Source organism: Oncorhynchus keta, chromosome 4, assembly GCF_023373465.1.
Source record: "Oncorhynchus keta strain PuntledgeMale-10-30-2019 chromosome 4, Oket_V2, whole genome shotgun sequence".
Classification (NCBI taxonomy): domain Eukaryota; kingdom Metazoa; phylum Chordata; class Actinopteri; order Salmoniformes; family Salmonidae; genus Oncorhynchus; species Oncorhynchus keta.
In genome coordinates this window covers 35,629,730-35,650,981 of record NC_068424.1, presented here as the reverse complement: position 1 = coordinate 35,650,981, position 21,252 = coordinate 35,629,730, and positions in this window count along the sequence as shown.

Genomic DNA, 21,252 nt, shown 5'->3' with positions numbered 1-21,252 from the left:
AGGCTAGCTTGACTGGAGCTAACAGACTTTTATAAATGAATCAAAACATCATAAAAACGAACATCTATATCATTAAACTCTGCTTAACTTGGTGTTTCATTTGCTAAGCGGTATTACTCGCTCACCGTGATGATAACGTTTAAAATATTTAGCTTATCTAGTGCTTCTCTCTTCAGTTTACAGTTGGCTTGGCTCTCTCATTCAACTGACTCTCGCTAGAGCGAGAGCCACTGTAATGTGAGAGTGTGTGATGCAACCACTAGAGTGGGCGGCTCCCTCTGTGGGCCGAAACAAGCTCCAACACCCCTTGAATATAAATACTGTAAACGATTACAAAACTATTATCTCACATTCTCCCACATTTGAAGTTTTAGGTTTTGAAAAAGTGTACCATAAAACTGTATTACCCCTTTTTCAAAACAACTATTTCCCTTTTTCTCGTATGTCCACGGGCGTGGAAGGAAGCTAAAGTACACAGAACAAAAATATTAAATAGAACATGCAAAAATATAAAATCAGTCAATTGAAATAATTTAATTAGTCTCTAATCTATGCATTTCACATGGTGAGTAAAGTAGTCATGAAAATGAATGGCAAAATTGAAAGATTTTGTCATAAAATGACCCAACAATTTCAATGAACGATGTAGATGAGTTGGGTTTTCTGCGTCTGTTGGTCACAGATATCTTTAAAAAAAAAACGGTAAGGGGCATGGATCAGAAAAATACAGTATCTGGTACCATAACCCCACTGCCACCATTGAGCATTCTGTTCACAACGTTGACATCAGCAAACCACTCGCCCATGAGACGCCATACAAGCAGTCTGCCATCTGCCCGGTACAATTGAAACCGGGATTCATCCGTGAAGAGCACAGTTCTCCAGGGTGTCAATGGCCATTGAAGGTGAGCATTTGACCTCGGAAGTCGGTTACAACGCCAAACTTCAGTCCGGTCAAAACCCTGGGGAGGACTGAGAGCATGCGGATGAGCTTCCCTGAGATGATTTCTGACAATATGTGCAGGAGAAAGAGAAAGTGGGTTTGCTATAGAAACCATCATAAAAGAACACATTATCATCAGTCACATTAAATAAGTATAATTAACATCTGACATACTGTAAACTACTAGATGTATCATCTTCGTGATGAGAGCGGGTTATTGCTGCTGGGCTAAGAATTTACTTATTTTCCAAGAACAACTACAGTGTCTTGCAAATTATTTATCCCTCCCGCATTACAACCTGTAATTTAAATGGACATTTATTTGGATTATATGTAATAGACATACACAAAATAGTCCAAATTGATGAAGTGAAATGAAAAAAAATAAAATGTTTCAAAACATTCTACAAAATTAAAAACGGAAAGTGGTGTGTGCATATGCATTCACCTCTTTTGCTATGAAACCCCTAAATAAGATCTGGTGCAACCAATTACCTTCAGAAGCAACACAATTAGTTAAATAAAGTCCACCTGTGTGCAATCTAAGTGTCACATGATCTGTCACATGATCTCAGTATATATACACACCTGTTCTGAAAGGCCCCAGAGTCTGCAACAACACTAAGCAAGGGGCACCATGAAGACCAAGGAGCTCTACAAACAGGTCAGAGACAAAGTTGTGGAGAAGTACAGAATATCAGAAACTTTGAACATCCCACAGAGCACCATTACATCCATTACTTAAAAATGAAAAGAATATGGCACCACAACAAACCTGCCAAGAGAGGACCGCCCACCAAAACTCACAGACCAGGCAAGGAGTGGCAACAAAGACACCCTGAAGGAGCTGCAAAGTTCCACAGTGGCGATTGGAGAATCTGTGCATAGGACCACTTTAAGCCGTACACTCTGAAGTGCTGGGCTTTAAAGAAGTGTGGCCAGAAAAAAATCCATTAAAACTAGTTAGGGATAGGCGGGACGCAAATGTCTCAACTGGCCATTTTCCAGGGAAAATGCAGAGCGCCAGATTCAAATAAAAAACTTTACAATTCAAACTTTCATTAAATTACACATGTAAGATACTCAATTAAAGCTACCCTCGTTGTGAATCCAGCCAACATGTCAGATTTAAAAAATGATTTTCGGCGAAAGCATAAGAAGCTATTATCTGATAGCCTGCACCATCTGCACCAGCAGTAAACAAAGGAGTTGGCATATTTCAACCCTGCAGGCGCTACGCAAAACGCTGAAATAAAATATAAAACATGCATTACCTTTGACGAGCTTCTTTTGTTGGCACTCCAATATGTCCCATAAACATCATAATGGTTACTTTTGTTCGATTAATTCCGTCTATATATATCTAAAATGTCCATTTATATAGCGCGTTTGATCCAGAAAAAACAGCTTACAAAAAACGCAACGTCACTACAAAATATTTCAAAAGTTGCCTATAAACTTTGCCAAAATATTAAAATGTTAATAATCGATCAAATTGTAGACTGGGCAATCTGTGTTCAATACAGGAAAGAAAACAAACCAGCGCCACTTTTCACGTCTTGCGCAATTCACAAAAGTGTCCCCAGTTCCTAGTTGGCCTACTTCTTCATTGCACAAAGGAATAACCTCAACCATATTCCAAAGACTGGTGACATCCAGTGGAAGTGGTAGGAACTGAAAATGGGTCCTTGAGAAATATCTCTTGGCAATAACAAGTCAGGGAACAGAGGAAAACAATTCTGAACAGTTAGTCCTCTGTGTTTTGCCTGCTACATGAGTTCTGTTATACTCACAGACATGATTCAAACAGTTTTAGAAACTTCAGAGTGTTTTCTATTCAAATCTATGAATAATATGCACAAGCGGGCTGTCATGTGCCTTTTACTGAGGAGTGGCTTTCTTCTGGCCACTATACCATAAAGGGCTGATTGTTGGAGTGCTGCAGAGATGGATGTCCTTCCCGAAGGTTCTCCCATCTCCATAGAGGCCTCTGGAACTCTGTCAGATTGACCATTTGGTTCTTGGCCACTTCCCTGACAAAGGACATTCTCCCCCGATTGCTCAGTTTGGCCTGGCGGCCTGCTCTTGGAAGAGTCTTGGTGGTTCCAAACTTCTTCAATTTAAGAATGATGGAGGCCCCTGTGTTCTTGGGGAACTTCAATGCAACATACATTTTTTGCTACCCTTCCCCTGATCTGTGCCTCGACACAATCCTGTCTTTGAACTTACGGCGCCGACAGAGATGGCCGCCTCGCTTCGCGTTCCTAGGAGACTGTGCAGTTTTTTTACGTGTTATTTCTTACATTGGTACCCCAGGTCATCTTAGGTTTCATTACATACAGTCGAGAAGAACTACTGAATATAAGAGCAGCGTCAACTCACCATCAGTACAACCAAGCATATGACTTTCCAGAAGCGGATCCTGTGTTCTGCCTTTCACCCAGGACAACGGAATGGATGCCAGCCGGCGATCCAAAACAACGACTTCGTAAAAGAGGGAAAAAGAGTCTTCTGGAAACGGGCACAGAGCAAGTCTTCCAGAGACTGTAATATTCTTTGCTTCAGAAACATGGCTCACTCGAGAGACGCTATCGGAGCCGGTGCAGCCAGCTGGTTTCTCCACACATCGCGCCGACAGAAACAAACATCTTTCCGGGGGCGTATGCTTTAGCAAGGGTAGCATTCCAGAATTCCTTACAATCAAATGTCGGCATTACATTCTCAGAGACTCCCAAGCAGTATGGCTCTACGAACTTTATTTGACTCTTTGCAAACTGGGAAACATTTTGGCTGAAAACAAGACTCCCTAAATTGTATCAGCATATCGATTGCGACAGGGCTGATAAAACCTTGGATCATTGCTATTCTAACTTCCACGGTGCCCAGCCTTTTGGAAAAGCTGGCCATGACTCCATTTTGTTGGCCTACAGACAGAAGCTAAAACAACTGAGGTCTGTTCAACGCTGGTCCGACCAATCTGACACAAGACTGCTTCCATCAGTGTAGCTATTCCCTCCGAGTTCATTAGAAAGGTGATCAAACAAGCTAAGCGTCAGTATAGAGACAAAGTAGAATCAAAACCGCGGATTGATGGCAGCACCACTGCTTTTTCAACGGATCAGACACAAGAGGTATGTGACAGGGTCTAGAGTGAATCACAGATTACAAAAAGAAAACCACCCCAGTCACGGACCAGGATGTCTTGCTCCCAGGCAGACTAAATAACTTTTTTGCCCGCTTTGAGGACAATACAGTGCCACTGACACGGCCCGCAACCAAAACATGCGGACTCTCCTTCACTGCAGCCGAGGTGAGTAAAACATTTAAACGTGTTAACCCTCGCACGGCTGCAGGCCCAGACGGCATCCCCAGCCGCGCCCTCAGAGCATGCGCAGACCAGCTGGCTGGTGTGTTTACAGACATATTCAATAAATCCTTATCCCAGTCTACTGTTCCCACATGCTTCAAGAGGGCCACCATTGTTCCTGTTCCCAAGCAAGCTAAGGTTCCCAAGAAAGCTAAGGTAACCCTGGGTCTCGACCCCGCCCTGTGCAGCTGGGTACTGGACTTCCTGACGGGCCGCCCCCAGGTGGTGAGGGTAGGTTTCAACATCTCCACCCCGCTGATTCTCAACACTGGGGCCCCACAAGGGTGCGTTCTGAGCCCTCTCCTGTACTCCCTGTTCACCCACGACTGCGTGGCCACGCACGCCTCCAACTCAATCATCAAGTTTGCGGACGACACTACAGTGGTAAGCTTGATTACCAACAACGACGAGACGGCCTACAGGGAGGAGGTGAGGGCCCTCAGGGTGTGGTGTCAGGAAAATAACCTCACACTCAACATCAACAAAACTAAGGAGATGATTGTGGACTTCAGGAAACAGCAGAGGGAACACCCCTCTATCCACATCGATGAGACAGTAGTGGAGAGGGTAGTAAGTTTTAAGTTCCTCGACGTACACATCACAGACAAACTGAATTGGTCCACCCACAAAGACAGCATCGTGAAGAAGGCGCAGCAGCACCTCTTCAACCTCAGGAGGCTGAAGAAATTTGGCTTGTCACCAAAAACACTCACAAACGTCTACAGATGCACAATCGAGAGCATCCTCTCGGGCTTATCACCGCCTGGTACGGCAACTGCTCCGCCCAGTGATATCGAAGGCCTTGGAAAGGTCTATAAAGAAGACATCACAGGGATTTTTATGATTCATGCAATTGAACACACAATATAAATCAGAAATTACAACTGAAACTGTGCTATGTCAAGGTCTAGTGCACATTTAAGAATAGAGTGAGAAGTTAAAAACCTGAGCTGAAAGTTTGTCAGGGTTTTTAAAACTTTGGAAAGGCATGATCAGTTGGAAATGGGACGTTAGTTATCCAAGTCAGTAGGATCTCCTCCTTTATGTTGGAGGAGGACATGTGGCTCTTTTCAGATAGTAGGGATAACACCAGCAACAATTGTTAAATAAAAAATATAGGTCAGTGATTCTGCAATAAGTGGGGCAGAGAGCTGCAGTCAGAAGGGAATTAGACCCTATGTTTTTTTTACATCAATCTTTATCAAAGCACTTTGTACATCATGGACTTCAAAGGGTTTAAATGGAAATAAAATGAGTCAGTGCATAATTTTCTACAATCTGTTCTGAGGTGACTAAACGGCTCCCTCTAGTGGGATTAGATATATTTTCAGAGATGATCTTTTCAAACAGGTGGACAGCCGTAGCAAAATGGTTTGTAAAAGCATCACAAATTACCATTTTATCTTGAATGGAACCAGACTGTCAAAATATGCTGGGGCAACAAGGGGTGGAGTTGTGTTTAAAGTATGTGACCACTTTACAGACATTGGCTGGATTACCACAATTCTCTGAAACACAATTCAATAAATATGTTGATTTAGCTTTTTTAACCAGTGACAGACGTCTATTTCTCAAATGTCTGAAGGACTTCCAATCAGATGTAAAATCAGTCCATCTAGCCTTAGCCCAGGCTAAATTCCCTAACTTTTCCAAAAGTTTTACAAGGCACGTGTTATCTGCCACAGAGTTAAACAGGGAAATAAAACAATTAAAGGCCTGAAAAGAAAGAATAGCGCTGGAGGGGATGGCTGCCATTTTATTGGCTTATTGTGCTATTTTGTGTGGTTTTTTTTTGCATTATTTGTAACTTAGTTTGTACATAATGTTGATACTACCGTCTATTATGACCGAAAAGAGCTTCTGGGTATCAGAACAGCGATTACTCACCTCAAACTCGATGAAGACTGCCCGCTTCGAGGCAAGCAACACTGAAGCATACACGAGAGCACCAGCTGTTCCGGACGACTGTGTGATCAAGCTCTCCGTAGCCGATGTAAGCAAAACCTTTAAACAGGTCAACAGTCACAAGGATGCGGGGCCAGACGGACTACCAGGACGTGTACTGAGAGCATGTGGACCAACTAAGCAAGTGTCTTCACTGACATACCTTAAGGGAAGAATTCGGCAGTACCTGTATGGTTAGTGAGAAAGTCCATATTGCAAATGTACGGTCCCTTACTAGACGTCCGAAATCGTTTGTAAAATTCGCGGACGGCGTCGGGCCGAGCGGCAGGGCCGGACCTACCAGGAAGTCATCAAATGAACGTTGTCGGACATTCGGTTTCCGTTTACAAAAATAATAAGATTTATGTCATTTTTCCCATGTCCCGGAAATTCCCACAAGAGGGCATAAGCAATCATATGGCTATTGCTACAAAACATCACGATTCACGACGGGGCCTTATCTCGAAAACTGAAAATATTTAGAAGCCGAAACTCGGTGAGCGTAGGGGCGGCATAATGGGCAGTTGGCCCCGAACAAGATGGCGTCTAGGCCTCAACGGTTTTGAGTTATGGCCATTTATCTGGGATTAAAGGTCCAAAATGAAAATAGAGAAATTATTTTTCTACTTCACGTCAAAGTCAAGGAGCCTCCGGTGTCAATAAAAAAGAACCAGCCATTTATCTATCGTCATTTAAGAGAAATCGTACAACGACACCTTGGTGATGTTCACGGATAGGTGTTTTTTTTTTTTTTCAACGCTTACAGATCCAGTTGCAGGTTGTTCTTACGAATCTTTTTAAAGTGTGCTGCGGAGCTCTGCGAGATTTCTGTGATTTTCTATGATTTTCTGAAATAACACACACTCACTAAACCCTCCGTAAATAACTCAGTTCTTAACGTAAAGACTTAAAACTCAGGATTCTGTAAAGGCATACCCCAATCATGATATGAGTTTATTTATAGCTTCCTGTGCCAACCGGAAGTGCCTTTAATGGTGTCACAGTGGCAGTTTCCATGGGTTAAAAAGGTCAGATCTTTTCAAAACTTCATATGTGTGACTAGGTAACCCTCATGAACTGTAAATCAGTCATTTCTCCCAGCAGATGTCAAAGAAAAGCTCTCACACGCACACACAGCAAGGATGGAGTGAAAAAGTGTGGTTCTTAAAGACACAGAGAGCAGGCAATGGCATAAACATAATGTCTAGGCCGTGCCGAGTTCAACGAGATATCCCTCTTGACCGTAGCTCGCTCGGTCTGAGCGCAGCGACCATTAGAAAAGTAGGCCCAAAATGAAGCCTGCCCCACAACGTCATTTGCTTTTGGGTGACAGTGAGAGAACCGTTAGGGTGAGAAGCACAATTCGACCTCAGGTATGTTCCTAAGGTCCTTCCGATCCGTGCAAGCCTAACGTTGACCGTGTGGCATTAACCCTTAATAGTTAAAAGAAGGTGTTTACTTCAAAGAGTTTGCATTGACTTCTCTCCCCATAGGAATACATTGCCTTTACCCCTAAATTCAACCTGAAGTCTATATGGGTTATGAATGCCGTATGAACCTGTCTTTGGTAACAGTCCATCAGGCCAGGATGAGGTCTACCTGTGTTGATTCTAAGCTTCCTGGACCAACCGGAAGTGGTTAAAATCACCCTAAAAGTGTTTTTCCATTACCTGCCTGCAGTTTGATAGACATAGTGCATTCAACCCTGTGTAAATCAGTCAATTCTTAACGTAAGGACTTAAAACTCAGGATTCTGTAAAAGCATAGCCCAGTGAGGATATGTGTTGACTTATAGCTTCCTGTGACAACCGGAAGTGCCTTAATTGGTGTCTCAGGGGCTGTTTCGAGGGGTTAAAAAAGTCAGATCTGTCCAAAACTTCATATGTGTGATTAGGCAACCCCCATGAACTGTAAATCAGCCATTTTTCCCATAAAATTTCAAAGGAAAACTAAATCACACAGACACACAACTTGGAAGGAGGGACGTATTGGGGTTTGTAGAGACAGACAGTGCCTCCAATAGTTAGCTTTGTTCGAGCTAAAAAAGAACCGTCAGACCTAGAGTTCGAAACTTTAGAAACCTGTTCTAGGCCTCGGGTCGATAGTGCGTGGTGAGTTAGGTGGCTCTAGAAGGTTCTCGGACCGAGAAATAGCCTCGTACATTTGCAATGTCTTCAATTCATTTTGACCATTACGAAAATGGCGACATTTAGAAAAGTCTCAGAGACACAAGACTAGGTGCATTGAAACCGGCTCGGGCCATAGAGACGGACCCCAACGTTTCGGTCCGATAGCTCATTCAAGGACCCCATAGCAAGGCATTGAAAAAATGGATTTTCAGCACCAATTAGGGTTTTACTCGGGCACCGAAGGACCTATCGAGCCGAAACTCGGGATTCGGGGTCGCCTCACATAGGCCTTCACATAATGTCTGACCTGGACCCGCAGCTAGAACGTAACTATGTGTTTTACGTTTTTATTATGTTTTAAACTAATGGCGCTGTGAATTATGGGCCTGCTCTGACATATGTGATAGTTGGCTTCTAAATGAGTTGGAAAAAGTGGGTTTGGTATCAATTGGTATCAGTTTGGTGTCAGAATGACATCTAATTGACTGGTGGACACTGACTTGCTAGTTGACTTTTGTACATTAGCAATATGTTTAAACGGAGAGGGACCATCACCAAAATGGCATTCTGAAATCAACACAAAAAATGGAATCACCATAGTCTCCAGGCTGTGCAGAGTTCAACGAGACGCCCCGCTTGACCGTAGCTCGCTCTGAGTGCAGCGACCTTGAAAAAAAGAAGGCGCAAAAGGAAGCCTGGCCCTCAATGTCATTTGCTTTTGGGTGACAGTGAGAGAACCGTTAGGGTGAGAAGCACAATTCGACCTCAGGTACGTTCCTGAGGTCCTCCCGATCCGTGCAAGCCTAACCTTGACCGTGTGGCATTAACCCTTAACAGTTAAAATAAGGTGTTTACTTCAAACAGTTTGCATTGACTTCTCTCCCCATAGGAATACATTGCCTGCACCTCTAAATTCAACCTGAGGCCTATGTGGGTTATGAATGCCTTATGAACCTGTCTTCTATGACAGTCCATCAGCTCACTATGAGGTCTACCTGTGCCGATTCTAAGCTTCCTGAAGCAACCGGAAGTGGTTAAATTGACCCAAAAGGTGTTTTGATGTACATAACCTTCAAAGGTGAAAATGACTACATTCAACCCTGTGTAGATCGTAGATCAGTCAATTCTTAACTTAAAGACTTAAAACTCAGGATTCTGTAAGTTTCTATGTCAATCAAGACATGGGTTTACTTATAGCTTCCTGTGCCAACCGGAAGTGCCTTTAATGATGTCACAGTGGCAGTTTCCAAGGGTTAAAAAGGTCAGATCTTTTCAAAACTTCATATGTGTGACTAGGTAACCCTCCTAAACTGTAAATCAGTCATTTCTCCCAACAGATGTCAAAGAAAAGCTCTCACACGCACACACAGCAAGGATGGAGTGAAAAAGTGTGGTTCTCAAAGACACAGAGAGCAGGCAATTGCATAAACATAATGTCTAGGCCGTGCCGAGTTCAACGAGATATCCCGCTTGACCGTAGCTCGCTCGGTCTGAGCGCAGCGACCATTAGAAAAGTAGGCCCAAAATGAAGCCTGCCCCACAACATCATTTGCTTTTGGGTGACAGTGAGAGAACCGTTAGGGTGAGAAGCACAATTCGACCTCAGGTATGTTCCTAAGGTCCTTCCGATCCGTGCAAGCCTAACGTTGACCGTGTGGCATTAACCCTTAATAGTTAAAAGAAGGTGTTTACTTCAAAGAGTTTGCATTGACTTCTCTCCCCATAGGAATACATTGCCTTTACCCCTAAATTCAACCTGAAGTCTATATGGGTTATGAATGCCGTATGAACCTGTCTTTGGTAACAGTCCATCAGGCCAGTGTGAGGTCTACCTGTGTTGATTCTAAGCTTCCTGGACCAACCGGAAGTGGTTAAAATCACCCTAAAAGTGTTTTTCCATTACCTGCCTGCAGTTTGATAGACATAGTGCATTCAACCCTGTGTAAATCAGTCAATTCTTAACGTAAGGACTTAAAACTCAGGATTCTGTAAAAGCATAGCCCAGTGAGGATATGTGTTGACTTATAGCTTCCTGTGCCAACCGGAAGTGCCTTAATTGGTGTCTCAGGGGCTGTTTCGAGGGGTTAAAAAAGTCAGATCTGTCCAAAACTTCATATGTGTGATTAGGCAACCCCCATGAACTGTAAATCAGCCATTTTTCCCATAAAATTTCAAAGGAAAACTAAATCACACAGACACACAACTTGGAAGGAGGGACGTATTGGGGTTTGTAGAGACAGACAGTGCCTCCAATAGTTAGCTTTGTTCGAGCTAAAAAGAACCGTCAGACCTAGAGTTCCGAAACTTTAGAAACCTGTTCTAGACCTCGGGTCGATAGTGCGTGGTGAGTTAGGTGGCTCTAGAAGGTTCTCGGACCGAGAAATAGCCTCGTACATTTGCAATGACTTCAATTCATTTTGACCATTACGAAAATGGCGACATTTAGAAAAGTCTCAGAGACACAAGACTAGGTGCATTGAAACCGGCTCGGCCCATAGAGACGGACCCCAACGTTTCGGTCCGATAGCTCATTCAAGGACCCCATAGCAAGGCATGGAAAAAGTGGATTTTCAGCACCAATTAGGGTTTTACTCGGGCACCGAAGGACCTATCGAGCCGAAACTCGGGATTCGGGGTCGCCTCACATAGGCCTTCACATAATGTCTGACCTGGACCCGCAGCTAGAACGTAACTATGTGTTTTACGTTTTTATTATGTTTTAAACTAATGGCGCTGTGAATTATGGGCCTACTCTGACATATGTGATAGTTGGCTTCTAAATGAGTTGGAAAAAGTGGGTTTGGTGTCAATTGGTATCAGTTTGGTGTCAGAATGACATCTAATTGACTGGTGGACACTGACTTGCTAGTTGACTTTTGTACATTAGCAATATGTTTAAACGGAGAGGGACCATCACCAAAATGGCATTCTGAAATCAACCCTAACGAGCCATGGAGATGAACCAGAATCACTGCCCAGCTATCCCGAGTTCATCGGGCCAGTCAATTTCACATTCCTGCAGGATTTTTATAGCATGACAAATTCGTGATGGTACCTGCCCATTGAACCATATTGCAAATGCACAGTGACTTTGCAAAAGTGAGAAAACATAAACAAATGGACATGATGAAATCAACACAACGAGTGATGGAAATGTACAACTATCACTGCCCGGCCATCCTGTGTTCCCATAGCGAGCATTAATATCAGAATGACCGGTAAATGCATTTACAACCATATTTTTATTTTTGGGTTACCAGTTGCACAACAATGCACGTGCATTTGCAATATGATTCTATAGTGAAAAAAAATCACCTAACGGACATGATGAAATCAACACAACGAGTGATGGAAATGTACAACTATCACTGCTCAGCCATCCTGTGTTCATCAGACCAGTCAATTTAGCATTTTTGAGCATGTCAAATTTCATATGGTAAATGCACATTGAAACATATTGCAAATGCACGTGCACTTACAATATGATTCTATAGTGAAAAAACATCACCTAATGGACATGATGAAATCAACACAACGAGTGATGGAAATGTACAACTATCACTGCTCAGCCATCCTGTGTTCATCAGACCAGTCAATTTTGCATTTTTGAGCATGTCAAATTTCATATGGTAAATGCACATTGAAACATATTGCAAATGCACGTGCACTTACAATATGATTCTATAGTGAAAAAAACATCACCTAATGGACATGATGAAATCAACACAACGAGTGATGGAAATGTACAACTATCACTGCTCAGCCATCCTGTGTTCATCAGACCAGTCAATTTTGCATTTTTGAGCATGTCAAATTTCATATGGTAAATGCACATTGAAACATATTGCAAATGCACGTGCACTTACAATATGATTCTATAGTGAAAAACATCACCTAATGGACATGATGAAATCAACACAACGAGTGATGGAAATGTACAACTATCACTGCCCGGCCATCCTGTGTTCCCATAGCGAGCATTAATATCAGAATGACCGGTAAATGCATTTACAACCATATTTTTTTTTTGGGTTACCAGTTGCACAACAATGCACGTGCATTTGCAATATGATTCTATAGTGAAAAAACATCACCTAATGGACATGATGAAATCAACACAACGAGTGATGGAAATGTACAACTATCACTGCTCGGCCATCCTGTGTCCATCAGACCAGTCAATTTAGCATTTTTGAGCATGTCAAATTTCATATGGTAAATGCACATTGAAACATATTGCAAATGCGCGTGCACTTGCAATATGATTCTATAGTGTAAAAACATCACCTAATGGACATGATGAAATCAACACAACGAGTGATGGAAATGTACAACTATCACTGCCCGGCCATCCTGTGTTCCCATAGCGAGCATTAATATCAGAATGACCGGTAAATGCATTTACAAGCATATTTTGGGGGTTACCAGGTGCCTATTTTCAATCACCAGTTGCACAACATGCGTATCCATCAGAATATTTTAAACAGTCCATAAAGCACTCAGGACGGACTCAATAGATAGAGGGCCGTAGTAGGGTACTCCCATAGCGGGCATGGACAATAGGCGTCCCGGTAAATGCATTTACAACCTTATTTTTATTTTTGGGTTACCAGTTGCACAACAATGCACGTGCATTTGCAATATGATTCTATAGTGAAAAAACATCACCTAATGATGAAATCAACACAACGAGTGATGGAAATGTACAACTATCACTGCTCGGCCATCCTGTGTCCATCAGACCAGTCAATTTTGCATTTTTGAGCATGTCAAATTTCATATGGTAAATGCACATTGAAACATATTGCAAATGCGCGTGCACTTGCAATATGATTCTATAGTGTAAAAACATCACCTAATGGACATGATGAAATCAACACAACGAGTGATGGAAATGTACAACTATCACTGCCCGGCCATCCTGTGTTCCCATAGCGAGCATTAATATCAGAATGACCGGTAAATGCATTTACAAGCATATTTTTGGGGGTTACCAGGTGCCTATTTTCAATCACCAGTTGCACAACATGCGTATCCATCAGAATATTTTAAACAGTCCATAAAGCACTCAGGACGGACTCCATAGATAGAGGGCCGTAGTAGGGTACTCCCATAGCGGGCATGGACAATAGGCGTCCCGGTAAATGCATTTACAACCATATTTTTATTTTTGGGTTACCAGTTGCACAACAATGCACGTGCATTTGCAATATGATTCTATAGTGAAAAAACATCACCTAATGGACATGATGAAATCAACACAACGAGTGATGGAAAGGAACAACTATCACTGCCAGGCCATCCTGTGTTCATCAGGCCAGTCAATTTCACATTCCTGCAGGATTTTTATAGCATGACAAATTCGTGATGGTACCTGCCCATTGAACCATATTGCAAATGCACAGTGACTTTGCAAAAGTGAGAAAACATAAACAAATGGACATGATGAAATCAACACAACGAGTGATGGAAAGGTACAACTCTCACTGCTCGGCCATCCTGTGTTCATCAGACCAGTCAATTTTGCATTTTTGAGCAAGGTCAAATTTCATATGGTAAATGCACATTGAAACATATTGCAAATGCACGTGCACTTACAATATGATTCTATAGTGAAACAACATCACCTAACGGAGATGATGAAATCAACACAACGAGTGATGGAAATGTACAACTATCACTGCTCGGCCATCCTGTGTTCATCAGACCAGTCAATTTTGCATTTTTGAGCAAGGTCAAATTTCATATGGTAAATGCACATTGAAACATATTGCAAATGCACGTGCACTTGCAATATGATTATATAGTGAAAAACATCACAAAATGGACATGATGAAGTCAACACAACGAGTGATGGAAAGGAACAACTATCACTGCCCGGCCATCCCGAGTTCATCAGGCCAGTCAATTTTGCATTTCTGCAGGATTTTTGAGCATGTCAAATTTCTTACGTCATTTGGCCCACAAAAATTCCTTATGCACAATTTAAAAAAATATATAAAAAAATATGATAATAAAATTGGACAAAAGTATATTCATACAGTTCTTACACATGTGTAATTGACAAAAAAATTGAAAGAATTTCAAAAAACGGTCCAGAAAGCACTTTTTAAGGGTGTGTGAAGTTTTTTACAAAATTTTGACATTTTTGACTTTTGACTTTGACTTGCTATGAAATCATATTGAAATTGGACAAAACATATTCCTTATGCGCATGTAAAAAAAAAAAAAATACGATAATAAAATTGGACAAAAGTATATTCATACAGTTCTTACACATGTGTAATTGACAAAAAAATCGAAAGAATTTCGAAAAACGGTCCAGAAAGCACTTTTTTAAGGGTGTGTGAAGTTTTTTACAAAATTTTGACATTTTTGACTTTTGACTTTTGACTTCCTATGAAATCATATTGGAATTGGACAAAACATATTCCTTATGCGCATGTAAAAAAAAAAAAAAATTATGATAATAAAATTGGACAAAAGTATATTCATACAGTTCTTACACATGTGTAATTGACAAAAAATCGAAAGAATTTCGAAAAACGGTCCAGAAAGCACTTTTTATGGGTGTGTGAAGTTTTTACAAAATTTTGACATTTTTTACTTTTGACTTTTGACTTCCTATGAAATCATATTGGAATTGGACAAAACATATTCCTTATGCGCATGTAAAAAAAAAAAAATTATGATAATAAAATTGGACAAAAGTATATTCATACAGTTCTTACACATGTGTAATTGACAAAAAAATCGAAAGAATTTCGAAAAACGGTCCAGAAAGCACTTTTTAACCTGTTAGGCCGCCCCATCCCGGATCCGGGATTGTGACTACAGCCTCAAGCTCATTACCATAACGCAACATTAGCGATTTCTGAAAATTGCAAAATAAATGAAATAAATATGCCTGTCCTCAAGCTTATCCTTTTCTTAACAATCCTGTCGTCTCAGATTTTCAAAATATGCTTTAGAACCAGAGAAAATCAATAATTTGTGTAAGAGTGGTGATAGCTAGCGTAGCATTTAGCGTTAGCATTTAGCACGCAACATTCACAAAAACCAGCAAAGGGATCAAATAAAATCATTTACCTTTGAAGAACTTCAGATGTTTCAATGAGGAGACTCTCAGTTACATAGCAGATGTCCAGTTTTTCCTGAAAGATGCTTGTGTAGGACACAACGTTCCGTTTTGTTACTATGCATTTGGCTACGAAACTAACCGAAAATTCAGTCACCTAAACGTCGAACTTTTTTTCCGAATTAACTCCATAATATCGACTGAAACATGGAAAACGTTGTTTGAATCAATCCTCAAGGTGTTTGGTCATATATCTCTTCATTGAAATGCCAGTCCTAGACACGTGCATTCTTCTCTGATTCGGATGGAAAAATACTGGGACCTGACTTTTGCGCACCAATTTCCAAGCAGACACCATGCGGGACACTTGGTAATTGTAGGCTCTTATGGCCAATCTTCCAATGATATGCCTACAAAGACGTCACAATGCTGCAGACACCTGGGGAAACGATAGGAAGTGTCCGTTGATTCCTGTGCCATTCACAGCCATATAAGGAGATCATTGAAAACGTGCCTTCAAAAATCCTGTTGATTTCCTGGTCACTCAAACATCTTGGTTTTGCCTGTAGATATTGTTCTATGGCACTCACAGTGAAAATCTTACTTCTGGAAACGTCAGAGTGTCTTCTTTCCAAAACTATCAATTCCAAGCATAGTCGAGCATCTTTTCGTGACAAAATATCGCGCTAAAAACGGGCACGTCTTTTTATCCAAAAATGAAATACTGCCCCTAGAGTTCTAACAGGTTAAGGGTGATAAGTTTTGAAAAAATTTCATTTTTTCAAAATTTTACTTTTGGACATTGACTTGGGTTACATATCCAATATGAAAAACCCGGTGGAGCGCCTGTTGAATTTTTAAAGTGTTACAACTGGCAATTGCCATATGGCATTTGCAATACACTTTGCATGAATCAACGCCGAATTGGGTGGTATTGGCCAATGTGTATATGGTTTGTCCGATGCCAATGACTTGCCATTCATTTTTGTCCAATACAGGGGGACTTCCCTTACATTTTCAACCCTCCCTGACCGAGTCTATAATACCTACATGTTTCAAGCAGACCACCAGACCACCCTGTGCCCAAGAAAGCGAGGCTAACCTGCCTAAATGACTACCACCATAACTCGCGTTGGTAGACATGAAGTGCTTTAAAAGGCTGGTCATGGCTCACATCAACACCATCATCATCCAGGAAAACCTAGACCCACTCCAATTCGCATACCGCCCCCACAGATCCACAGATGGCGCAATCTCAATCGCCCTCCACACTGCCCTTTCCTAACTGGACAAAAGGAACACCTATGCGAGAATGCGGTTCATTGACTACAGTTCAGCGTTCAACACCATAGTGCCCACACAGATCATCACTAAGCTAAGGACCTTGGGACTAAACACCTCCCTTTGCAACTGGTCCTAGACTTCCTGATGGGCTACTCCAAGGTGGTAATGGTAGGTAACAACACATCTGCCATGATGATCCTCAACACAGGGGCCCCTCAGTGGTGCATGCTTAGTCCCCTCCTGTACTTTTTGTTCACCCACGACTGCGTGGTCAAGCACGACTCCAACACCATCAATACGTTTGCGATGAGACAGCCTATAGGGAGGAGGTCAGAAACCAGGCAGTGTGGTGCCAGGACAGCAACCACTCCCTCAACGTGAGCAAGACAAAGGAGACGTTTGAGGGCCGAACACGCACCCATTCTCATCAACGGGCTGTAGTGTAGCGGGTCGAGAGTTACAAGTTCCTTGGTGTCCACATCAACAAACTATAATGGTCCAAGCACACCAAGAACGTCGCGAAGAGGGCACGACAACGCCTTTTCCCTCTCAGGGGACTGAAAAGATTTGGAATGGATCCACAGATCCCCAAAAAGTTCTACAGCTGCACCATCGAGAGCATCCTGATCGGTTGCATCATTGCCTAGTACGGCAACTGCTCGGCATCCGACCATTCGGTGCTACAGAGGGTAGTACATACGGCCCAGTACATCTCCCGAGGCCAAGCTGCCGGCCATCCAGGACCTATATACTAGTCTTTGTCAGAGGAAGGACCAAAAAATTGTCAAAGACTCCAGTCACCCAAGCCAAAGACTGCTCTCTGCTGCCGCATGGCAAGTGGTACCGGAGTGCCAAGTCTAGGTCCAAAATGCTCCTTAAAAACTTTTACCCCCAAGCCATAAGACTGCTGAACAATTATTCAAATGGCCACCCCGAGAATTTGCATTGACACCCATTTACATTTACATTTAAGTCATTTAGCAGACGCTCTTATCCAGAGCGACTTACAAATTGGTGGATTCACCTTATAACATCCAGTGGGACAGTCACTTTACAATAGTGCATCTAAATCTTAAAAGGCGGGGGGGTGAGAAGGATTACTTATCCTATCCTAGGTATTCCTTAAAGAGGTGGGGTTTCCCCTCCCCCATTTGTTTTTTCACTGCTGCTACTCACTGTTTGTTATCTATGCATAGGCACTTTACCCCTACCTGCATGCACAAATTACCTCGACTAACCTGTACTTCCGCACATGGACTATACATGGACTATACAGGGGGTAACGGTACCCCCTGTATATAATAGCATCATCAGTGTTATTTTATTGTTTTACTTTTTTTCCTTTATTTAACCAATATTTTGTTTACTATATTTTCTTAAAACTACATTGTTGCTTAAAGGACTGTAATGAAGCATTTCACGTTAAGGTTGTTGTATTCGGCTCATGTTAAAAATAAAATTGTATTTTATTTCATTTTGATTTGATTTGAGTCAGTGATAGTTGACACAAACCCCCATCCACTCAACCCCTCAGAAAAAAAATGTTGCTCAGTCAAATTCCTAAAATGTCTCTGTAATAATGCGTGAACGAGATTTAGGTAGTTTAACTTCTTCGAGATAGGGGGCGCTCTTAATTTTTGGATAAAAAACGTTCCCGTTTTAAACAAGATATTTTGTCACGAAAAGATGCTCGACTATGCATGTAATTGACAGCTTTGGAAAGAAAAAACTCTGACGTTTCCAAAACTGCAAAGTTATCTGTGAGTGCCCCAGAACTAATGCTACAGGCGAAACCAAGATGAAGTTTCATACAGGAAATGCCCCAGATTCTGAAGGCGCTGTGTTCCAATGTCTCCTTATATGGCTGTGAATGCGCCAGGAATGAGCCTGCCCTTTCTGTCGTGTCCCCAAGGTGTCTGCAGCATTGTGACGTATTTGTAGGCATATCATTGGAAGATTGACCATAAGAGAACACAGTTACCAGGTGTCCGCCCTGTGTCCTGCGTCGAAATTATTGCGTAATCTCCAGGTCCATGCGCGTTCCATTTCTTCAGAGGATTAACTAAACTGCCACGAATGACTTATCATCGAATAGATATGTGAAAAACACCTTGAGGATTGATTCTAAACAACGTTTGCCATGTTTCTGTCGATATTATGGAGTTAATTTGGAAAAAAGTTTGCGTTTTATGACTTAATTTTCGTTTTTTTTCTCACCCAAACGTGATGAAGAAAACAGAGTGATTTGTCTACACAAATAATCTTTTGTAAAAACTGAACATTTGCTATCTAACTGAGAGTCTCCTCATTGAAAACATCTGAAGTTCTTCAAAGGTAAATGATTTTATTTGAATGCTTTTCTTGTTTTTGTGAAAATGTTGCATGCTGAATGCTACGCTAAATGCTACGCTAAATGCTACGCTAGCTATCAATAATCTTACACAAATGCTTGTTTTGCTATGGTTGAAAAGCATATTTTGAAAATCTGAGATGACAGTGTTGTTAACAAAAGGCTAAGCTTGAGAACTAGCATATTTATTTAATTTGCGATTTTCATGAATAGTTAACGTTGCGTTATGGTAATGAGCTTGAGGCTGTTTTCACGATCCCGGATCCGGGATGGCTAGAATCAATTAACATCTTTTTTACAGGCAAAGTGACAATGGTCACTGAACTCAATGACAAATATCACATTGGCTGTAAACTTATGAGGGGCATTTGTGAGAATAACATCTAACAGAGTAGATTTTTCACATCGTTTAATGTTGTGGCCAGTTGGTTTGGTTATCATCTGAGGTATATTTAGCTCAGTATAAATATCTTTCAGCCCATCAGATACTGGCATCAACCAATCTAGATTCAGATCACCCACTATCAGTTATTCAGATTGAGCATAGCCATAGGCTGAAGGAAGATATTAAATTCTCACTAGCGTCAGATGGGCATTTTTACAAAGTTCCACATTTAGGACTAGACATTAAAATATCTTTGGAACAGAGCTGGTGATGGATACAGAAACATTTCAATTGTTGTTTGTGGACAGTGCCTTTGGAAACTATTCAGACCAATTCACTTTCTACATTTTGTTGCGTTGCAGCCTTTTTCAAAAATTGATTAAAAAAATGTATCCGCAATCTACACACAATATTCCTATAATGACAAAGCGAAAACACATTTTTACAAAAGTAAAAATAGAAATACCTTATTTACATAAGTATTCAGACACTTTGCTCTGAGACTCGAAACTGAGCTCAGGTGCATTCAGTTTCTATTGATCATCTTTGAGATGTTTCTACAACTTGATTGGAGTCGGGTGTGTAATTGGCGGCAGAGAAGTCAGGGGCAGGAGAGCAGAACTGGGTGATAACCAGAGATTTATTATGCAAAACCAACGGTATCCAGAACAACAAGAGAAATAGGCACAAAAATAACCTGTCGTGCGCTCACGGGGAACGTGCACAAGCACTACAATAAACAATTCCACACAAGGACATGGGGGGAACAGAGGATAAATATACAACAAGTAATTGAGGGAATTGAAACCAGGTGTGAGGAAGAACAAGACAAAACACATGGAAAATGATTCCTAGAAGGCGATGCGGACCACCGCCCAAACAAGGAGAGGACGCGACATCTGTGGAAGTCATGACAATTCAATTGATTGGACATTTTTATTTTACCTTTATTTAACAAGGCAAGTCAGTTAAGAACAAATTCTTATTTTAAATGACAGCCTAGGAACGGTGGTTTAACTGCCTGTTCAGGGTCAGAACAACAGCTTTGTACCTTGTCAGCTCAGCGGTTTGAACTTGCAACTTTCCGGTTACTAGTCCAACGTGCTAACCACTAGGTTACCCTGCCGCCCCGACATGATTTGGAATGGCACAAACACATATACAGCTCTGGAAAAAATTAAGTGACCACTGCAAAATGGTTTCTCTGGTTTTACTATTTATAGGTATTTGGGTAAAATTAACATTTGTTTTATTCTATAAACAACTGACAACATTTCTCCCAAATTCCAAATAAAAATATTGTCATTTATTTGCAGAAATTGACAACTGGTCATAATGCTCTAAATGACAATACTTTTATTTGAAATTTGGGAGAAATGTTGTCAGTAGCTTATAATATAACCTATAACACATTCCTATACATAGTAAAACCAGTGAAACTGATCATTTTGCAGTGGTCTCTTAATTTTTTCCATAACTGTATATAAATTCAATGAGCAAAGTGATCATGCGGTTTACATGTGGCTGCTAGTTCTGTGTTTGCGTGTCATCAGGGGTGTATTTATTCAGCTGATTCTATTGAAAAACATTTCTTAAACGGAAGCAAACAGAACAAAATGAGGATAAACATAATTGAATTTGTCCAACAGAAACTATCAGTTGCAACTATTGTTCTCAATAAGTCTGTAGCCATATCTCTTTTATGATCACAGACCTGGTGGTGTAGCAGGCCATGTACAATAACAGGCCATTTCAAGTTGCTAGTGACCAAG